This window comes from Dasypus novemcinctus, unplaced genomic scaffold (assembly GCF_030445035.2).
Source record: "Dasypus novemcinctus isolate mDasNov1 unplaced genomic scaffold, mDasNov1.1.hap2 scaffold_161, whole genome shotgun sequence".
Taxonomy (NCBI): domain Eukaryota; kingdom Metazoa; phylum Chordata; class Mammalia; order Cingulata; family Dasypodidae; genus Dasypus; species Dasypus novemcinctus.
Genome location: NW_026688159.1, coordinates 12444 through 24886, shown reverse-complemented (window position 1 = coordinate 24886; position 12443 = coordinate 12444).

Genomic DNA, 12443 nt, shown 5'->3' with positions numbered 1-12443 from the left:
ATTTTGCATTTGACTTCATAGGAATGATTTCATAAATTGTCATAGCCCCATAAAGTTGTGATTGTGATAACAATTGCATTGGCTCAGTCAATCAATTTGGAGAATAATGATATCATTACAATATTGAGTCCTTTCAACTATGTACATGGTTCATCCCTCCATTTATTTAGTTTTCTTTAAATTTTTCTCGATAACTTTATTATACAGAAGTCTTTCCAAACTTTCCTAAATATTATTTTCAGGCATTTAATACTTTCAAGATATTGCAAATATCATCTTTGTAAGATTCATTTTAGAAAGCCCTATGACTTGCATATTTAAGAAGCTTTTATATTACCCCTGTATTCAGACCATTAAACTGAGTTTATAAAAGCTTCCAGATCTTCAACTTATGCAATAAAATACTTTCCAAATTATGTCAATTTTACTTTATCCTTCCAAATAATTATTCCTTCCAATCTTTTTCCTGCCAATATTGCATTGGGAAGGATCTCCAGTGCATTGTTAGATGTGTTAATATTGAAGATTTTTGTTTCATTATTGATCTCCCAGTCATGAAATACTTCAATATGGTGTGAAATTTATGTTAGTTTTCAGGAAGTATCTTTTAAGAGATGAAGATGGTTCTCTTCTATTTCTACTTGATAAGGTATGCTTTTGTTGTTTGTTCTAAAATCACTGGTGGGCATTGAATTTTATTAAATATTTTCCTTCATTCACTGAGATGACGGTTTCTACTTTTCAGGGGGCACATATACTGAATTACTTTGCTTTGTCATGATAAATCCTCTTTATAAAATATTGCTGGAATTAGAGTGCAGATTATTTTTTTATTATATATGAGCTTATGTTTAAAAAAGCTAGAAACCTGAAATTTCTTATTTTTTTATGGCCTTATAAGATTTTGATACAAATGTTAAGCCATAATCATAAATGAATAGAGATGTTTTCCCATTTTTGTCCTATTCCTTGGAAGAGCTTGAGCAAATAAGTATTCTTTTTTCCTTGAAAGTTTGGTGGAATTCCCCAGTAAGGCCATTGGTCAATTTGAAAATTTATGAGAATGTTTTAAGCTATGGATTTAATAACTAAATAAGATACGAAACTTTTCAGATTTGTAATTTTGGGGGCATATTTTTTGGCAACTTTTATTTTTCTAGGAATAGGTGAATATGATTCATAATTTCAAATGTTTGGGCCTGTAATTATTTATGCTAAGTTTTATGGTGCAAAATTCTGCACAGAGGGCACATTCTTAAGTCCTGGTATTATTTATTTTGCAATTTTTTGTTTATTCTTAATGTACCATTCTAGGGATTATTAATATTTTTTTCTAAATCTGCTGTTCACTTTGACATTTTTATCCTACCTGTATTGTCCTTTATTAAATTTCTTTCTTATATTTATTACTTTCTATCTTCTCTTTTCTTTAGGTTTTATTTGCTCTTATTAATTTTTCAATGAATAGTTAGTTCAGCTTTTTCATTTAAATATATGTACTAAATAATTTAAAAATTATATATTCTAGGATTATACATATTTTCTCCAAAGACAGCCTTAACTCTATCCCATAATAAGACTTTAAATGTAGCATTTTCAATTTCAAAACATTTTTATAAAAACTTTTATATTATCTAAATTAAAAAATAAGTTGTTGAAAATTATATTTATTAATCTCCAAGCATGTGGGAGCTGCAGTTCATGGTTACAGTATTCTTTATATACACATGTAGAACATATACTTGAACTTATCTTGTACTGATGTGTACATGGATCATTTTCCCAAATTGATTCACTGCAAGGTTATATCATTAATCTCAACACATCTTTAAAAAATGAAATAATAGTATTTTAGAAAATTAAACCACATATTAATCAAGAAATGAAAATAAGAAATTTCCCACAATAGATGTTATTCCAGTATGTAATATCATGAATATGCATGTAGTATCAGGAATATGTTGAATTTCAGAAATTATATTATGAAAGAAACATGGCATAAGATTTTCTCTTCCATTTCTATATCATGTCTCAGTCTCCATTCCCAATATTCTCTGTGAGCTAGTCACAGTGAACCTTTGTTTTCCAGTTCTCTGAATCTCTGAATACTACATTCAGTGGTGATTTACTTTTTGTCATTAATAATTCTGCCAAGAATTTATTGCCTTTCATTCATCTTACATAATACTAATGCTACTGTCTCTATGAAAAGCTCTGTGGAACCACTCAAACCTATGAATTTGCTGCCCCATAAGTTTCTGTACATGCACAAATTACAGTTTTAAGGATGGATACAAAGTGTCCCTATGTTTTGTCTCCTCAATCAGTTGTAAAATATGAGAGAACAGAAACTGAAACCCATTCATTGTGGGTGCATTATATTGTCCTCATGTGGCACACCTTAGAAGTACACATTTCTAAAAATCATCACAAACTTTCTGAGCATCTGTTCTTCATCTCAGTGTAAGTCATGGAAATTGTTAAGATCCAAGCTTTTGATAAAATTTAAATATCCTTTCAAACAGGGTGAAAAGCAGATACTTATAATACAATGTATTAGTTACAATATAAGGATGAAACATAGTTTACTATTATGGAGTCAAGAAAAGTGTTTCTTAGAGATGACTTTGCCAGCAATGGGTATAAAGCTTATCAAATAGCTAGATAAGTGCAGAGAAGGGGTATCATATCAATGGAAAATACTATTGATTATAAAATTAAATTGCTAAATAAAGGAAGGATGAATTTTGACTCTGCAGTTTCCTAAATAATTTTAAATATCTTGTATGAGTGGGAGATATAAAGGAGAAGTGGGGACTTTCTTCTGGGCATGAACTTATCTGTCTCATTGGAAATCTCATTCTCTGGGCACACAGTACGAAGAGCAGGAGGCAGGCTTTCCCTCCTGAGAGGTTTTCATGAATCCAGAAACACACTTCTCACTGCATTCTGAGTGGGGAGTCCAGGGAGAAAATCAAATACGTCTTAGTAACTGTGACTTTAAATCTCCAATAACTACAGTGTTAGGGGTATAGAATTATTCACAAATTTAAATTTTAAATACATAAATCAGTTTATTTGATAGGATACCATTTTCATTGTACATGTGAAATAAATAATATTTCATAAATATATTTTTGAATAAATGTGTTTTTTTCCATCCATTTGACAATGGGTAAGAAAAATTTTCAAATTGAAAGGTAAGTTGTTGAATACCCAGATGTGGCCATTTACTGAGCAGTAAGGAGGAAGTAACCCCCCATAAAGAGATTTTCTTTATGCATAAAGTATGATGATTTGGTCATACTCACCTCTGAAAATCCTGCGTTCCACTCTATCATCTCCTCAGATACAAAATATTGTTGATTTTGTGACACATCTAAGGCAAATTGTCCTACCTTAGCTTTAAGACCAAAACCTTCTGGAAATTTCCAAAAGTTAATAATGTCAAACCAGGCATCCAATTTCCTTGCCTCATCCACATTCATTTGCTCACCAGCAGGATTTTTAAATTGCATGTTCTTTAGAAATGGGTGCAGCTGAAAGAGACATCATTTTGTGAGGAAGTTTGTCCAAAGATTAAAGACAGAATATCCAAATTAGGGAGCATCCATGAACCTATGTGAACCCTGCTTCATAACACGATTTTATTATTAGCATCCAATAAAATAAAGAAATAAAAGTGAATGGAGGATAGATAGGGCAATATGGTGGCAAAATAAGGAGCTCCAAGTGTCAGCTTGTCCTACAGAACAGTTAGTAATAACGCAGAACTATCTAAAGCTTCTGTTTGGGGATCCCTGGAGACCTGTGGAGCATCTTGCAACATCTTTGAAAGAATGGAAGGAAACTGCTCATTATTAGATAAAGCAATAAAATAACAGGTAATAAAAAATGGAAAGAGCAATGAGCACAGTATTTTGCTGAGGATAAGATGGTTCAAATGGGAAATCCAAGAGAAAATGTGAATAGGAAATTTAATTGATAAGGCAGTTATCAAACAAATAAATACAACAGTCAATGGCTTTCCAATATTACAGAAATAGCTTATAAAAGCTTTTTGGGAAAATATGTATGATAGCAATAGATTTAAAATTTGTTGTGTCTCCTGTGAATAAGTTCATAAATCTCTATTAATGAATGTGAAAGTCTTAAAAACAGTATTGCAAAGATAGAACAAATCTATAAAATTTCTATAGAAGTTAACACAGGAGAAATATTGTATGATTGTGCTATTATGTTGTGCAAATTCATGGAGTTAATAATTAGAAAATGGAGTGACAGTACAGAATGAATAGTTGATGGTTAATCTTTGCAGAATTGTAAAAATGGTGCTTGTAAATTTTTGGAAATGAATAGAAATGGAGAATGCACATCATAGTGTTAGTAACTAGCAGAGTTATATGGATAAGATAAAGGACAAAAAGTAAAATATAGGAAAATGTATAATACTAGAGGATAGCTAAAAAAATTTAACATTGGGTTATAAAACATAGTAAAACCTCATGTGAAATATGAATATGGGTAATATTGCATGTATAAGACCATTTTTTACAAAATGTAAATATAAATAAACTGGATAGACAGAAATATAAGAGCACCTAGGTATGGCATGGGAAGCATAGAAAGACTGAGAGGTGATGAGTTTTCCCATTATTTCCTTTTATTATTATTATTACAATTTCTGGAATAATGAAAATGCTCTAATAATTATTGAAGTGATAAACACACAACCATGTGATTATACAAATATCATTGATTGTACCCTTTGGAATCGCATCAAAAACCTTTTTAAATTTTGAAACCTGTTCCCCTGAGGTTTTATCAGTTCATTAATTAGACCATTGGCTAAAGAAATGGCATTCACATAAATCTAAAAACCTAGTTAGCTTAAATACCTAAATGAATCAGAATCATGCTGGAGTGGAAAATGTCACACAGATCCTTCATCTTTTAAACTTGGCCTGTCTGGCAGCTCAAGGAGGCAGAGAGGATAACAAGCAGGTTACGATATAAAGATATTTCAAAGTATAACCAGCTGTCAACAGTAAGAAATCTGTCCATGCAAGTGAACCCCAGATATCTGTGGCATCTTTGTAGGAATATTAGCAATTATATCTAGGGGAAAGAATCATTAGCAGACCCTTACTTTGGGGAAGAGGTGCATTTTTCTATAACCTCCTAGCAAAGCCCTAATGTCAGTGGATTGTGTTTCTAAGAAATATAAATTCATCCACTGCTGGTGGCAGGTAAGGCCAGAGGAGAGGCAAGGAGAGGGGAGTTTGGTGGAGAGGGATATATCCCTTATGTTCCAGAATTGGAAAAGAGAAAGTCATGAGGGCTAAAATGAAGAAAAATAGAATAGTCTCACTTTCCTTTGAAAAGAAAAATCAGTCATAAGTTTAAGGACTAGCTGGGATGTGGGTGAGCAGGTAGGAAGGCATGGACAATAATGTGGAGCAGTTGATCCAGCCATCTGTAAATTGACTAGGCATCGCTCATCATAACAATGATGCAGAAAGTAATGAAAAAGGCACTTACTGTTGCAAATAGACTTCCTTGATAGGCTCAGCCAATCTAATGTATGTTAGAAATGTATAAAGGGGGAAAAGAAAACCCACAATAGTCAGATCTTTATCCATAAATACACTGGGTTTCTTTCTCTGGAAACAGGTAGGATCTGTTAATCTCCATGCAGAAAGGGAAGTTGCAGGAGCAGGAAATGAAAATCAATGGGTACATGTCAGGGGGATCTCTAAAACTTTTTGCCCTGGGGTTCTGCATCTGAGGTTCTGTGCCAAGGTGAAAAACAAGAGTCGGAAAATATGTTTTGGATTATCCTCCTTATACTTATGTTCTATGATTTCACCCAAGGCCATGGATAGTGAGGCCCCAGGGACCACCTTCTCTCCAGAAAGATTTAGTGCTATCCCTTGTCAATCAACCAGGCCCAATCAATAAACTGGTGCTCATTGCATCAGAAGGGTGTTCTGTCAAAAAGGGCTTATGTCAGTCAGGTTTTGGCTAAGGACATCCTGGAATCATGCACTCCATGGCCCAACAGAGGGATGGACAGCCTCACACAACTATGGTTCAGGTTAGGCAAACAACATGCCTCATAAGGTAAATAGAGATCTGCATACCATTCCTGTGATCGGAAACACCGACGATCCAATATCTCTCTGCCTGGGAAGCAGCAGTCTTGTGAAATTCAAAAATTAAAATTGGTAGCTTAAGGTAAATGCAAAAATGAAATTACATTTTTAATTCCTAAAATTTGACACCCTTATCTACTCCTTAGCCCCTGTAAACTATGTTAAAACCACAGATCAGCAAGTAATGCTGATTCATTTCTACACATACAGATAGTTTTCCCTAATATTTGCACTTGTATGGGAACATAGGGTTATGTCAGAAAAACTTAATTTTGTCACCCCAAAGCAGGGAACAGTAGTACCCCATAAACTCTTTACCATATCAAACATCAAAGACACAGGCAACACCTATAACTTTTTATTACCCTGGAGTGAAAAATGAAGTGCTTATGGCCACTAACTTGGAAGGGAATTTAAAGTTGTGCCCATCTCACAGGCACATACACTTACAAGTTATTCAATTGTCAAGGCAGGAAGTTCTATGCTTTGGAAATACCACATCAAATGTACCTCCTCTGACTGTGGCCACTTAATGATCCTTGAGGCTGTTGATGGAGGGGTCCTATAACACTATAGAAATCAGAAAACATGGACAAACAAGGGGCTTTATCTCTCCGTCCCTGGTAGTAGTGAGGTTCATACATAACGCATGTTCCATTGTGGTTTTATTGCACTCATAGGTACTGGTAAGTTCATTACAATATTTGAGGGTATTGAGACAATTGTGTGGGGAGATGAATATTATGCTGAAGTTTATTGGGATGTATGTGATCCAAGTGATTTGAATTGGCAGAAAGAGCTCTCACAATGTAACTGTATTTTGCACCCTGCCAATGGACCATACTTTGGAATTTATGCTCCCCAGTGAGACAGAGTTAGACTCATTTGTGGTTTCCCTACACATAGCTCTTCTGCCTTTTCTATTTGAACCTATAGTTAGTACTAAACTTGATAGGTGTATGTCCAAGAGACTTAAATCTTTGGGCTGTCCATGTGTCAGTTGTCCTTAAATCTCAACTGAGTTCCAGCACCTACTCTCCAGTTCATTGGACTCACCCAGGACGAGTATCAAGGAGATGATGATGGACCACATCCATCTCAGGGAACAGAGAGTATTTGAAACTGCTAGTCCTATCCATTAGCTCCATGGGATCTAAGACCCTTTCAATGAGAGGTGAGGTTAGCATCACCATCAGAGTATCCTCAGGATTGGGGAATGAAGATGGACTATAGAAGATTTATGGTTATTCCGCTATATATTTATTGTTATTATAGCAATGTAAGATCTTTTATCATTGAGGTGGAGACAATAGTCATCAGAGGCTCTGAGGGTAGGGAAAGGGAAAAACAGGTATAAGATGGAGCATTTTGTGGACATTGGAATTGTCCTGAATGACATTGCAGTGATGGATACAAGCCATTATATATTTTGTCATAACTTACTAAATTGTGTGGGACAGAGTGTAAGCTACAATTTAAAGTATAATCCACGCTTAATGGTAATGCTTCAATATGTGTTCATCAATTGTAAGAAACCTAACATACTAACAAAGAATGCTGTTAATGTGGGAAAGTGTGGGAGGGGGAGGGAGTGAGACATATAGGAATCCCCTATATTTTTCATGGAACACGTATGTAATCTAAAATATTTTGAAAAAATAAAAAAAAATTTTAAATGTAACTAGTCATGCCCAACTGGCCTGCCCTTTGTTATATTTCAAGGATCAATGTCTCTTTATATAATTCATGATGAAACAAAGATGGCCATCTATGAAACTGAATTTCTTTCCTTTTAATTTTTGGATTGATGACTGAAATTTTGATTATTCTATTTTCCACCTAAGGTAGGAGTACGTGGAACCTTGTGGGATGAGGGATTGAAACTCCATGCATTGGCATGTGTCTGTAAAATATTGTATGCTTGTGGAGTAACTCATTTGGTCTGAGAGGGGATAAGTCTCAGAACTTGTGATGCAAATGTAACACTTGAGGTCTCCTGAATTTGTTATGATTAAGGACAGGATTTTTTTAATGGAAAGGATGACTTCTGTTTCCATCCAGAATGGTTATCAAATTGTGATGGTTAGGCTAATGTGTCAACTCAGCCAGATAAATGTGCCAGGTTGTTTGGTCAAGCAAGCACTGGACAAATTGTAATACAAGGGCATTTATGGATTGTATTAGTCAGCCAAAGGTGTGCTGAAGCAAAATAGTAGAAATTGGTTGGCTTTTATAAAGGGTATTTATTTGGGGGTATTGGCTTACAGATACCAGGTCATAAGCATAAGTTACTTCCCTCAACAAGGCTATTTTCATGTGTTGGAGCAAGATGACTGCCAATGTCTGTGAGGGTTCAGGCTTCCTGGGTTCCTCACTTCCTAGGACTAGCTTCTCTCTAGGCTCAGAGTTCCTTTCTTCCTGGGGTTTGCTTCTGTTTCCTCTGTGAGCTTATATCCAGGGCTCCAGTGTAAGGCTTCAGTATTAAACTCCAACATCAAAACTCCAACATTGAAAACCCCCAACTCAGTCCTTTGTCATGCTTTTTATCTGTGAGTCCACATCCACCAAGGGGTGGGGACTCAATACCTGAATGTCATAGCCCAAAGTCTTAATCATAACTTAATCATGTCTAGGTACAGACCAGATTGTAAACATAATCCAATATCTATTTTTGGAATTCATAACTTTGTCAAACTGCTACATGGACTTCAGTCTCTGGACTTTCATTGGAGCCCCTGGCTGCAGCCTGCCTGTGGAATCTGGACTTGTGCATACCTATAGTCATGTGAAAGACCCTTATAGAACCTCTACATTCAGCAAATATCTCTTGTTGATTCTGATTCCCTAGAGAACCCTGACTAATAGACACATCATTAACTAAACACCTGTGAAAAATCCTGAAATAATTCAAAGAAGGCACAGAGCAAATGAAAATATTTAGCCAGAGAAGCTTAAAATGAGAAAAATCCAAATATTTACATAGTTTCAATAAGTTATGAATAAGTTTCCAACACCAAACATCATTCTGACCAGTAACAACAGTCTTTTGTGAAAAAACCTATGGTATAAGCTGATTCCAAGTCTTCCATGATAAAAATAACATTGAAAAAATTTTCCTCCAAAAATGCTCTTTATACCATGGGATTCAATGTAAGTATTTCATATATAACAAACCAGTAGTTGTGATATTTGTAGATGGATGGTTACTTCCAAAGAAAAAGATGTACTCTTATAAAATGTTTGTAAAAATAGCAAAGTAGGTTATAAAATTCTAACCACAGAGTGGGAATAAAACTTGTTCCACATCAATCTGAATATCAAAGCCTTCCAATGTCAACTTACTTCAAAAGCCAATCATCACTAACAGTAATATAATGTAGGGGTCACTTCACTGTGTCCCAGTTACATATTGACCGTACAGTGTAACAAAGGGGTTGAACACATCAGTAAGCATTATGATGCCCATTTCTCATTTATTCAAAAGAGATGTTTTTTTAATCATTATTAAACTAATTGAAATCATCAATGACATGCAGATACACTAAATCCCAGCAAGGAACCTACTATGTTGGGAAATAAAGAGGTCATGCTTCAAACAGATACAGTGTTTGAAATACATTTTCTGGTCAGATAATTTACTTCAGAGGTCATTTGTAAATGAGGACAGATTTTGAACTTGGTTTCTAAATGAAACTTTTTTCAATTATGCATAATATTGGTAAGATAAAGATAATTGTTCTTATTCACTTCTTTATGTTCTTCCAGAGGACAATCATATTGAATAAAGGGCCAGCAAAATGGGTACTCATTGCTTTCAAAAGTACTACAAAAATATGAAATAGTCTAATGACCAGGAGTTGATTGAAAGATAACATCAAAAACCTACTGTTGGGAAGTGGACTTGGCCCAGTGGATAGGGCATCCATCTACTACATGAGAGGTCCATGGTTCAAACCCCGGGCCTCCTTGACCCATGTGGAGTGGGTCCACATGCAGTACTGATATGCACAAAGAGTGCCCTGCCATACAGGGGTGTCCCTGCATAGGGGAGCCCCACTCACAAGGAGTGTGCCCCCATTAAGGAGAGCCACCCAGCATGAAAGAAAGTGCAGCCTGCCCAGGAATGGCACCACACACAGAGAGAGTTGACACAACAAGATGACACAACAAAAAGAAACAGAGATTCCTGTGCCACTGACAAGAACAGAAGCAGACAAAGAAGACACAGCAAATAGACACAGAGAACAGACAACTGGGGCAGGGGGAGGGGAGAGAAATAAATAAATAAACCTTTCTTTAAAAAACCTACTGTTTCAGATTTTTAAAACAATAAATTTTCAATCTCTTACTTGAATTAAGTTCATAAGTAAAGAAATAATGGGGAAAACAAGGGATTCTAAAACATGCAAGACACTTATGAGAATAAAATAAATGATCTCCTTCTCTTACTCAGCTGTGATATATAGGTGTGAGTTTATATCTAATAGAGGTACGGTTTTATCATTATCCATTTTAGTTGCATAAATCACAAAAAGACTTCCAGCCAAGATGGCTGATAAGTATAATACAAACTCCAGAAATGATTTTTAGCAAAACCTGCTTCAGTATTTTCCAATGTGACAAAAAAATTACTTGGAAATGAATCTTTCTTTTTCTTTCTTTCTTTTTTTTAAATGTCACACTAAAAAAACATGAGATTCCCATATACCCCTTGCCCCCCCTCACCCCACTCCTCCCACATCAACAATCTCTTTCATCATTATGGCACATTCATTGCATTTGGTGACGATATTTTGGAGCACTGCTGCACCACATGGATAATGGTTTACATTGCAGTTTACACTCCCCCCCGTCCATTCAGTGGGTTATGGCAGGATATATAATGTCCTGCATCTGTCCCTGCAATATCATTTAGGATAACTCCAAGTCCCAAATGCCCCCACAACACATCTCTTCCTCCCTCTCCCTACCCTCAGCAACTACCATGGCCACTCTCACCACATCAATGCCACAATTTCTTCCATTTCTAGCCACAAGAGTTCCACAGTAGAATATCAGCAAGTGCACTCTAATCCATATTTTATTCCTCCATCATGTGACCCTGGGAAGGTGATGTCTGCTACAGAATTGTTCAAGTAAATGAAGATTTTACGATCTTCAGCAACCAACTGTAATTACCTTAAAAATTCCTCTTTTCACTAGAGAAGATGCTTAATTCAAAACTAACTTCAAAATCTACATGAGGCTTCCAGGTCAACGAAAAACAGTCAATGTGATTTTATTGCTCGGCTCCTTCAGCATGGGGACTAATGTGGAATGGCTTATTCCCATGGTGGATAGGCCATTCATTGCTACAATGAGATCTCAATTAAATAACAATTTAAAATTCCATCATAATAAGCAGGAATTCCCAGGATGATAGTTAAAAAGAAGAAAGGCTGATCGGTGTGGCATTCTTCATATTCACCAACAATACTAAGGCCCCCTACATCCCAAATAGCTTTCTCTTAAAACTGTATCATGGCAATCATGCAGGTTTCTTGGAAGGCCAAGCAACATGATGGGGACCACCTGGCATGGAATTCATTCTCACTGAAAACACTTGGTGTTCTTCCATGGCCTGGGGTGGCTCCTCCAAAATCTGGATCTCCAGTGCTTTAAGGGTGACAGCTGGGGAAGCAGCTCTGGCTTTCAGAATAGCCACCACCTCACTGGGATTTAAATTGGTCAAGTCTAGAGCATGGATAGTCAGCAGCTCATCACCACTCTTGATCCTGTCATCTCATGCAAGATGGCCATGAGGTGGCCCACTACTCACAAAGATGGGCAGTTCAGCACTCTTACTTTCTTGCCTCCAGCAACTGTCTTTCCAAAGGAATTCTGTGGCTCCTACCTGTGAAAGATCAGAATTTTAAAAACTATTCTTAAATATTTATGAATATCCTATCACTTGTTAGAGGTTCCTGTGTGCTGATTGAAGTAGAGAGGAGTGAGCATGGAAGGAGAGAGAAAGATATGAGGAAAACTATTAGTAATTGATACTGCTCAGCCTGCAAAAAATGGGAGATGCATTCACTCAACAGAAAATAGAACCAAAAGGTGAATCTCAGAATGAATTTAAATAAAGTATATTGAGGTGGGGCAAGATGGCATCCAAGTGAGTACACCCTTGTCAACTCTCTGCAATAAAACAGCCAAGTGGAGACAGAATTCTGCCAAGAGAGCTGTTTTGGAAATCCACAAGGCAGGATGTTTCTGGACATCAATCTGGAGAGAGTGCAACAAAAG